Source organism: Aegilops tauschii, chromosome 2 (genome assembly GCF_002575655.3).
Source record: "Aegilops tauschii subsp. strangulata cultivar AL8/78 chromosome 2, Aet v6.0, whole genome shotgun sequence".
Taxonomy (NCBI): Eukaryota; Viridiplantae; Streptophyta; class Magnoliopsida; order Poales; family Poaceae; genus Aegilops; species Aegilops tauschii.
This window is the reverse complement of record NC_053036.3, coordinates 316877173-316887654: the sequence shown is the minus strand read 5'-3', so window position 1 is coordinate 316887654 and position 10482 is coordinate 316877173.

Here is a 10482-nt window from a genome sequence, read left to right as displayed (position 1 = left end):
AACGTGTATGATAAGCAGACAATCACACACATTCGCTTTTCCCAAACCGTATGTGATAACTAATTAAGAAGATTAGCTAATCGTCGTATGAGTGTCGGACAGGATTACGAAATGTCGGACCGTCGTAACATCGTCGTACACAACAACTATCGCACATGCTATTCTGTGGTGCAACGTTTATGATGCATACCACATCAGAAATAGTTCATGGTTGCGAATCGTGTACGATAAGGCAACTATCACAAACCTTTAGTTTGCCTGCACCGTTTGTGATATTGTCTGATATCGCACACGCTTTGTCGGATTTCGGGTTCCGCAGACCCTTGAGAGGTTCGAACTCTGGGGTGCGTGTGAAGAACTCGTCCTCCCCAGTCTGCCTGCTCGCTAATCTCATGGCCTAACTCGACAAACTGAATGGAAAAGAGACACAACAGTTTACCCAGGTTCGGGCCACCTTGCGGTGTAAAACCCTACTCCTGCTTTATGGTGGATTGGCCTCGAGGGGCTGAGGATGAACTAGTACAGTGGGAGAACAACCTCAGGAGGAGGAGTGTTCTTGTGCTCGATGAGCTGGTGGGTGTGAGGGTGATCTGAATGATCCGTCCCCCACTATGGTGGTGGCTAGGTCCTATTTATAGTGGACTTGATCCTCTTCCCAAATGTAGGCGGGAAGGGATCCCACAACGGTCAAATTCGAAGGGGGACAATTAGTACATGTTATCCTGACAAAAATAGTCTTCGCCCACAAAAGCCTCTGGTCGTGACACCGTGGTGGGCTCGGCGATGACCTCCACCCTGGAGGTCTTGGTCTTATTGCACCGGAATGGAAACCTTTAGCTGATTCCTCGGGACTCCGCGTCTGCGCTTGCCTCCTTAGCACCAAATAGGAAACTGGTATACTATGCCCGCTGGCGCCCGCCTGGCCTTGGTCATCATGGCTCACGTCATCCGAACCTCGCGAGGTGAACCTTGCATAGAAATCTCTGCTCCTCGGGAGCCAGCCTGAGGAGGCCGCCCCCCGTGGAGGTCTTGGTGTCGTCCGCCTCGCGAGGCTTGGCCCCTCGCGAGGGTCTTGACTTATTGATGTTGAAGCTAGGCTGCACTAGGCCGTCGATGGAGCCACACCATGGGCCGCAGGCAGGCAAGTCTGGGTACCCCGTTCCCAGAACGCCAAAAATAGCCCCCGGGCCCAAGGCGCGCTCGAACTTGGCTTTGGGGCGAAGCCAAAGGGCAAGTGTGGAGCGCCGCGGGCCCTAACCGCCTGCGGCCTCGGTTGGCGCGTGGCGATTGATGGGACGTAGGCTGATACGTCCATTTTGCATCATGTTTTCTTACTGTTATTTATAATGTTTTTATCCATAATAATGCTTTTTGGAGTAATTTAATGACTTTTCTCTCATAATATGCAAGGTATACACAAAGAGGGAGAATTCCGGCAGCTGGAAATCTGGACCTGAAAAAGCTACGTTAGGCTACCTATTCTACACAACTCCAAATGAGCTGAAACTTCACGAGGATTTTTTTATGGAATATATAAGAATTATTGGAGCAAATAACTACCAGAGGGGGCCCACCAGGTGGGCACAACCCACCTAGGTGCGCCAGGCCCCCCAGGCGCGCCCTGGTGGGTTGTGCCCTCCTCGGCCCACCTCCGGTGCCCATCTTCTGGTATATAGGTCATTTTGACCTAGAAAAATAAGGGGAGGACTTTCGGGACGGAGCGCCGCCGCCTCGAGGCGGAACTTGGGCAGGAGCACTTTTTCCCTCCAGCGGAGTGATTCCGCCGGGGGAACTTCCCTCCCGAAGGGGGAAATCATCGTCATCATCATCATCATCACCAACAACTCTCCCATCTTGGGGAGAGCAATCTCCATCAACATCTTCAACTGCACCATCTCATCTCAAACCCAAGTTCATCTCTTGTGTTCAATCTTGTTACCGGAACTATAGATTGGTGATTGTGGGTGACTAGTAGTGTTGATTACATCTTGTAGTTGATTACTATATGGTTTATTTGGTGGAAGATTATATGTTTAGATCCAATATGCTATTTAATACTCCTCTGATCATGAGCATGTTTATCATTTGTGAGTAGTTACTTTTGTTCTTGAGGTCACGGGAGAAATCATGTTGCAAGTAATCATGTGAACTTGATATGTGTTCGATATTTTGATAGTATGTATGTTGTTATTTCCTTAGTAGTGTCATGTGAACATTGACTACATGACACTTCACCATATTTGGGCCTAAGGGAATGCATTGTGGAGTAGCAATTAGATGATGGGTTGCGAGAGTGACAGAAGCTTCAACCCCAGTTTATGCGCTATTCCGTAAGGGACCGATTGGATCCAAAGGTTTAATGCTATGGTTAGAATTTATTCTTAATACTTTTCTCGTAGTTGCGGATGCTTGCGGGGGGTTAATCATAAGTAGGAGGTTTGTTCAAGTAAGAACGGCACCTAAGCACCAATCCACCCACATATCAAATTATCAAAGTAGCGAACACAAATCGAACTAACATGATGAAAGTGACTAGATGAAACTCCCGTGTACCCTCAAGAACGCTTTGCTTATCATAAGAGACCGTTTTGGCCTGTCCTTTGCCTCAAAAGGATTGGGCTACCTTGCTACACTTTTGTTACTACTATTGTTACTTGCTTGTTACAAATTATCTTGCTATCAAACTACTCCGCTACTTACCATTTCAGCACTTGCAGACATTACCTTGCTGAAAACCACTTGTCATTTCCTTCTGCTCCTCTTTGGGTTCGACACTCTTACTTATCGAAAAGAGCTACAATTGACCCCCTATACTTGTGGGTCATCAAGGCTATTTTCTGGCGCCGTTGCCAAGGAGTGAAGCGCCTTTGGTAAGTGGAATTTGGTAAGGAAATATTTATATAGTGTGCTGAAATTTATTGTCACTTGTTACTATGAAAAACAATCCTTTGAGGGGTTTGTTCGGGGTATCTTCACCTTGTCCGGAACCACAATTAGTTACCCCTCAACCTACTGCACCTACTGAAAATATTGAATATGAAATTCCTTCGGGTATGATAGAACAACTGCTAGCTAATCCTTATGCAGGAGATGGAACCGAACATCCTGATATGCACTTGATATATGTAAAACAAATTTGTGGATTGTTCAAGCTTGCAGGTTTACCCGGAGATCAAGTTATGAAGAAGGTTTTCCCTTTATCTTTGAAGGGAAAAGCATTGGCATGGTATAGGCTATGCGATGATATTGGATCTTGGAATTGGAATCGATTGAAATTGGAGTTCCACCAAAAAAAATTATCCTATGCACCTAGTTCATCGTGATCGGAATTATATATATAATTTTTGGCCTCATGAAGGAGAAAGTATCGCTCTAGCTTGGGGAGGCTTAAGTCAATGTTATATTCATGCCCCAATCATGAGCTCTCAAGAGAAATTATTATCCAGAGTTTTTATGATCAGCTTTCTCGTAATGATCAAACCATGCTTGATACTTCTTATGCTGGTTTTTTTATGAAGAAGACTATTGAATTCCGGTGGGATCTTTTGGAAAGAATTGAACGCAACTCTGAAGATTGGGAACTCGACGAAGGTAAAGAGTCAGGTATTAAAATTAAATATGATTGTATTAAATCTTTTATGGATACCGATGCTTTTCAAAAGTTTAGCACTAAATATGGACTTGACTCTGAGATAGTAGCCTCCTTTTGTGAATCATTTGCTACTCATGTTGAACTCCTTAAAGAGAAGTGGTTTAAATATCACCCACCTATTAAAGAAGAAACTAAAGAACCGGTACCAATTAATTAAGAAACTATACTTTATAATGTTCATCCAGTTGTTCCTTCTGCTTATATTGAGAAACCACCTTTCCCTGTTGGGATAAAGGAACATGCTAAAGTTTTCAGTGATCTACATGAAAGTCTTTATTATATCCCTTTTGAATACCAATCATATTAGGACCAATTTCATAGCCCGTGCATATTGCCATTACTATTTATTAGACTCTCAAAAATATATAAGTGAAGCATGAGAGTGCAACTATTTCTTTAAAATATAACCGTCGTCGTGCTCTAAAATATATAAGTGAACCACTAGAGCAACTGCCTAGCTTAAAAGATATAAGTGAAGCAGATAGAGTATTCTAACAAATCATGAATAAATGCGTGTCCATCTCAAAAGGTGTGTGCAGCAAACAATGATTGTGGAGAACTAAAAAGAGAACAAAGCAAAGACTCTTATAATACATGACGCTCCAAGGGATATGATGTGAAGAAACTCTAGCAAGTGGGTGTGCTAAAGTATTTGGGAAGGATAAAGTCTAGTTTGCAGAGGTGAAAATCCAATCTAACTTTTCCAAAAGGGACAGATCTTGCATAATACTCCAAGTGAAATTTCTTCCTTTAAGTGGTATTTCCACAAGGTCTAATTGCTGCAAAAGACTGTTGAACACAAGCATATTATTTGTGTCTCCTCCAGGTCTGTTTCTGTCATGGGGGCTTCTGATTAAATTAAAATCTCCCACAAGCATCCAGTGATCCATTTGAGAGCCATCAATATTGTTTAACCAGTCAAGGAAATCAGTTCTATCATCATTCTGGCAAGGACCATAAATGTTGGTAATATAGAAATTGTGTCCAGATAAATTGCATAAGAGTTTGACAGTAATCTGATAAGATGATTGGCTGATAATAGTCCCATTGAAAAGGCAACCATTCCAAATAGTAATAAGACCACCAGAAAGACCACTTGAGGGGGTATAAGTGATGCGGCTTGAAGCTACGTCAGTATTTCCCCAAAGAGGAAGGGATGATGCAGCACATCGGCGGTAGGTATTTCCCTCAGTTATGAGACCAAGGTTATTGAACCAGTAGGAGAACCAAGCAACAATACGTAAACAACACCTGCACACAAATAACAAATATTCGCAACCCGACGTGTAAAAGGGATTGTCAATACCTTTCGGGTAGCGGTGCTCGAAATTGGCAAACGGACATGAGAGAGTAGTAAATATTGATAGATCGAAAGCCAAATAAAATAAAGTGCAGCAAGGTATTTTTGTATTTTTGGTTTAATAGATCTGAAAATAAAAGTAAAGAAAAATAGATCGCAAAGGCAAATAAAATGAGAAAGAGACCCGGGGGCCGTAGGTTTCACTAGTGGCTTCTCTCGAGGAAAATAGCAAACGATGGGTGAACAAATTACTGTTGGGCAATTGATAGAACTTCAAATAATCATGACGATATCCAGGCAATGATCATTATATATGCATCACTTTCAAGATTAGTAGACCAACTCCTGCCTGCATCTACTACTATTACTCCACACATCGACCGCTATCCAGCATGCATCTAGTGTATTAAGTTCATGGAGAAATGGAGTAATGCAATAAGAACAATGACATGATGTAGACAAGATCTATTTATGTAGAAATAGACCCCATCATTTTATCCTTAGTAGCACCGATACATACGTGTCGGTTCCCCTTCTGTCACTAGGATCAAGCACCGTAAAATCAAACCCACTACAAAGCACCTCTTCCCATTGCAAGACAAATAGATCAAGTTGACGAAACAAAACCCAAATATCGGAGAAGAAATACGAGGCTATAAGCAATCATGCATATAAGAGATAAAAAAACTTAAATAACTTTCATGGATGAAAAGATAGATCTGATCATAAACTCAAAGTTCATCCGATCCCAACAAACACACCGCAAAAGGAGTTACATCATATGGATCTCCAAGAGACCATTGTATTGAGCATCAAATGAGAGGGAGAGGAAGCCATCTAGCTACTAACTACGGACCCGTAGGTCTACAAAGAACTACTCACGCGTCATCGGAGAGGCACCAATGGAAGTGGTGAACCCCTCCGTGATGGTGTCTAGATTGGATCTGGTGATTCTGGACTCTGCGGTGGCTAGAATTGATTTTCGTCGACTCCCCTAGGGTTTCTGAAATATTGGGGTATTTATAGAGCAAAGAGTCAGTTCAGGGGGCACCCGAGGTGGGCACAACCCACCAGGGCGTGCCTGGGTCTTCTGGCGCACCCTGATGGGTTGTGCTCCCCTCGGAGCACCCCCAGGCGCTTCTCCGGCCCACTGGATGTCTTCTGGTCCAAAAACAATCCACGAAAAATTTCGTTGCGTTTGGACTCCGTCTGGTATTGATTATAAAACAACAACTAGCACTTGGCACTATGTCAATAGGTTAGTACCAAAAAATGATATAAAATGACTGTAAAATGATTATAAGACATCGAAGAATGATAATATAACAGCATGAAACAATAAAAAATTATAGATACGTTGAAGACGTATCAGCATCCCTAAGCTTAATTCCTGCTCGTCCTTGAGTAGGTAAATGATAAAACAAAATTTTTGATGTGGAATACTACCTAACATGTCATCTCATATTCTTTTCTTTATAGCATGGACATTTGGACTTTTATATTGTTCAAAGCAATAGTGTAGTTTTGACATGATAACTTAAACACTCAAGCATACCAACAAGCAACCATGTCTTTCAAAATATCAACGCTAAAATAAGTTATCCCTAGCCCATCATGCTCAATCATTGATCCATTCATGAAACACACTCGCATATTAACTACACCCAATGCTCAAGTACGATCATAGTGCCCCTAGTTGGTGCTTTATAAGAGAAGATGAAGACTCAAATGAAAAATAAAAATTGCATAAAGTAAAAGAAAGGCCTTTTGCAGAGGGAAGTAAGGATTTGTAGAGGTGCCAGAGATCAAAGCAAAAATTAGGAGATAAAAATATTTTAAGAGGCATACTTTTCCCACCAACGAAAATGACTTAGAGTTCCCAACAATTTTCATGCTAGATATATCATAGGCGGTTCCCAAACAGAAATTAAAGTTTATTCCTTTTTTCACCATACTTTCAGTTTCCATGGCTAACCGTATCCACAGGTGCCTTCCATACCAACACTTTCCAAGTATTTATTATTTGACAACATAAAGTAAATTTATTTTTTATTTCGGGACTGGGATCCCTAATACCTTTACCTTACCCTCGTGCAATGACAAATAATAAACACTCATCGTGAGAATAACACATCTAGCATGAAAAATATCAGCCACCTCTCACCGCCTCACAAGCGGTACGAGCACACAAAAGAGAAATTTATTTTGAATATTAGAGATGACACATATAGATTTGCTTAGAACGGCAAAAGAATACCACATATAGGTAGGTATAGTGAACTCATATGGCAAAACTGGTTTAAAAGATTTTGGATGCACAAGTAGTGATCATACTTAGTGCAAAATGAAGGCTAATAAAAGACTGAGAAGCAACCAACTAAGAAACGAATAATCTCATAAGCGAGCATTAAGCATAATTAACACCGAATAATGTACCACAAGTAGGATATAATTTCACTGCATAACTATTGACTTTCGTGCTTGCATAGGGAATCACAAACCTTAACACCAATATTCTTACTAAAGCATAATTACTCATCAACATGACTCACATATCACATCATCATATCTCAAAACTATTACTAAGAATCAAGTTTATTTTGTCCAATGATCTTCATGAAAGTTTTTATTATATCCTTCTTGGATATCTATCACTTTGGAACTAATTTTCATGTGTTGCTTTTGATAAGCTCAAACAAATATAAGTGAAGATCATGAGCATAATATTTCTTTCTCTCAAATTAATTTAAGTGAAGCAAGAGAGAATTTCTTGAAAATTTTACTAACTCTCAAATAAATCTAAGTGAAGCAAGAGAGCATTTCTTCAAAAATTAAAGTGAAGCATAGAGAGCAATTCTAACAAGTTATTAGATCACTGATGGCGCTTGTTGCTGCGCCCGTCCATTTCAATAGTGAAATGGTAAGAATTTTTGTAACTAATATTGGTGGCATAAAAATAAAAATTGAGTAGAAATTGAGTTGATTGGAATTGAAGAACAAAAACTAAACTTTCTGGATAGTAAAAGAAAACAGAGCACGGGTACTTGTTCTTAGGAGGATGGTACTAAATATGTCTAGTGCGAAAACCATACGCTAATCAGCTAGGATTCCTATGTTAGTTCTCATGGCAGATAGCAGCTTGTTTGCTCTTTCCATCCGAACTGACATTTGATTGGCAACTTAATAGTTGATGGTTGGTGAACCTTGATCCTCAACGATGAACAACTACTGTCCAATTTCAGAACTGTAGAATAATCAGAAAAGAGATGATAAATTCTAAGAGCCATGTAGTTATAATTACAATATACCGGTCACCTTTAACAAATCATTGCCTTTAGAGGAAGGTTTATGGATAAATTTTTTGAGATATCAAACTTGAATTATAAACTTCACCACTGATACAAGAGCTTCGTGCATATAAAAAAACCAAGGCGCCCCTATATTTTCTATACGCTCCAAATGTCCCTAACAAAGTGGTATAGAAATGTACCACACTTAGTAACATTTATAAGTTGATCAGATAAAACAATCATAAGTTTAAAACTACTTAGCGGAGTAAATAAATATGGGAAGGACATCAGTGTGAGACACAAGCATATGCCTAGCGAGTAGAGCCATATCATGTCATGCAGAATATGTACCAACAGTTTCAAGAAACTTGCAGCGCCATAAAATAGAATGCCACCGACACATCTTACTTGCTGAAGTACAAGGAGACCTATTCCTATCTAAAGATTTAATCACCACTTATAGACATAGTATCAGAATATAGGTGAGGCTGTAACCCAACGAGAATAGTGTTTCTGAACTGAACAACGTCAAAAGAATTTTAGAAATATACTTTATACAGTATTAAACTGGTAAGAAGCTGCCACATTTGTTTTTCGCAATTTCCTAAATCTGGTTGAAGAAAAGCAACTTATATAGCAAGTACCAAACTGACCTCCAAAACTACCATATACCGCAAGATCAACTGTTTCCTCGGTTGTTCCATAGTACTTCGGCACCTCAGATACAAAAGTATCATATTTAGCAATTTTCATCAAGACTAAGTTATTAAGCCGGAACTGAACATGTATATAATTTGACTGTCATGCACATGCTATTTTCAAACTCAGTCTATAAAAACAACCTTAACCTATGTTTTATTCTACATAACAGTAATCAAAACATCTAGTCATGTCAAACTTGGCACGAAAATAACAAATATATGCTGAGAAAAATAGATACAATTGTCGTACATACAAAATTTTATCACTTGGTGGGCAAAAATAATGGGAGTCAAATGTTGTAAATTAATATACAAGAATATCTTCACATGGTATATATATCCTTGTTGAGCTTCTCAGGGATGAGCATGAAAGTAAGAATTAATAATGTGTAGTGTTATTGTTAACTTTCATTGTCTATCAGGACCATCAACGTACATTTCCAAACCAATACAGTTCCATTTAGTAGCACAGGGTCGATAACATAGACTTTATATGATGATACTATGTGTACTGTTAACTTTCATTGTCTGCGAGAACCATTGTCATACTATTTCCAAACCAATACAATTTCATTTAGTAGCAGAGGGTCGATAATAGAAATCTTATATGATGATGCGGCAAGTCTGCAGCAAAATTTTGAACGTCAACATTCATATTGGTACACGGGATGCATGTACAACTACACGGACTTCAGCGCCGACTCTACTAAACCTTGGTATCAAGGACCAAACAAAGAGGGGAGAATAAGTCAAGAAGCAGGAGAAGAACATGAAGGAGCTTACTATGGTTCTGTGAGGTTGGCCACAGCTCCAAAGATAGCGAGAGGGCAGAATCCGAGCCGTGCGACATGCAAGAACTGAAGTCATGGGCAGCACGATCAGGTTTATGGCACGCAATGAGCAAAATAAGTAGCAGGACACCGGGTCGACCTTGTAGAATATCAAGGTTATTAGAGCCCGCCTTTCTTATGATCAACCTTTAGTTCTGATGCTTCTCAAGCCAAAATACTTATACCTGAAACATAAATTTTATGTTAAGCTTCAGAAGAACATCAATTGCAATGATTGACTATTGAGGTTAACAACATGACATATGGCATCTGCTACAGCCATGTTATGCTCCTCACTTATAGAAAATAGAGACCATTGAGTACAATGATTCCTCTGTTATGGCCATGTTATGCTCCTTGTTTGCAAAAAATGGAGACAGTTCAGTACAACGATTCCTATTATGCATTCGTCAAATGTGTGGCATGCACATTGTTAAGGAAATCAAAGCCTGAATTATTTGTAGAAACAATTTATATGAAAATTTAACCTGGAAGAGAGACTTACCTGCAGCAAATAATGGAGCCCGGCGACACGCATCGTGTCAGTCTTCATCTGCTTTTCATCATGAATGCTCCCTCTAGTCAGCTCAAGGAACATCAATGAAAGATTCTCCATGCACTGTGATACTAAATATAATGAATAATCAGTTTAATCGGTTAAACAAGTACGAGGGGTGGTGGGGAGGGGAAGATGGAGACTGAACCTCAA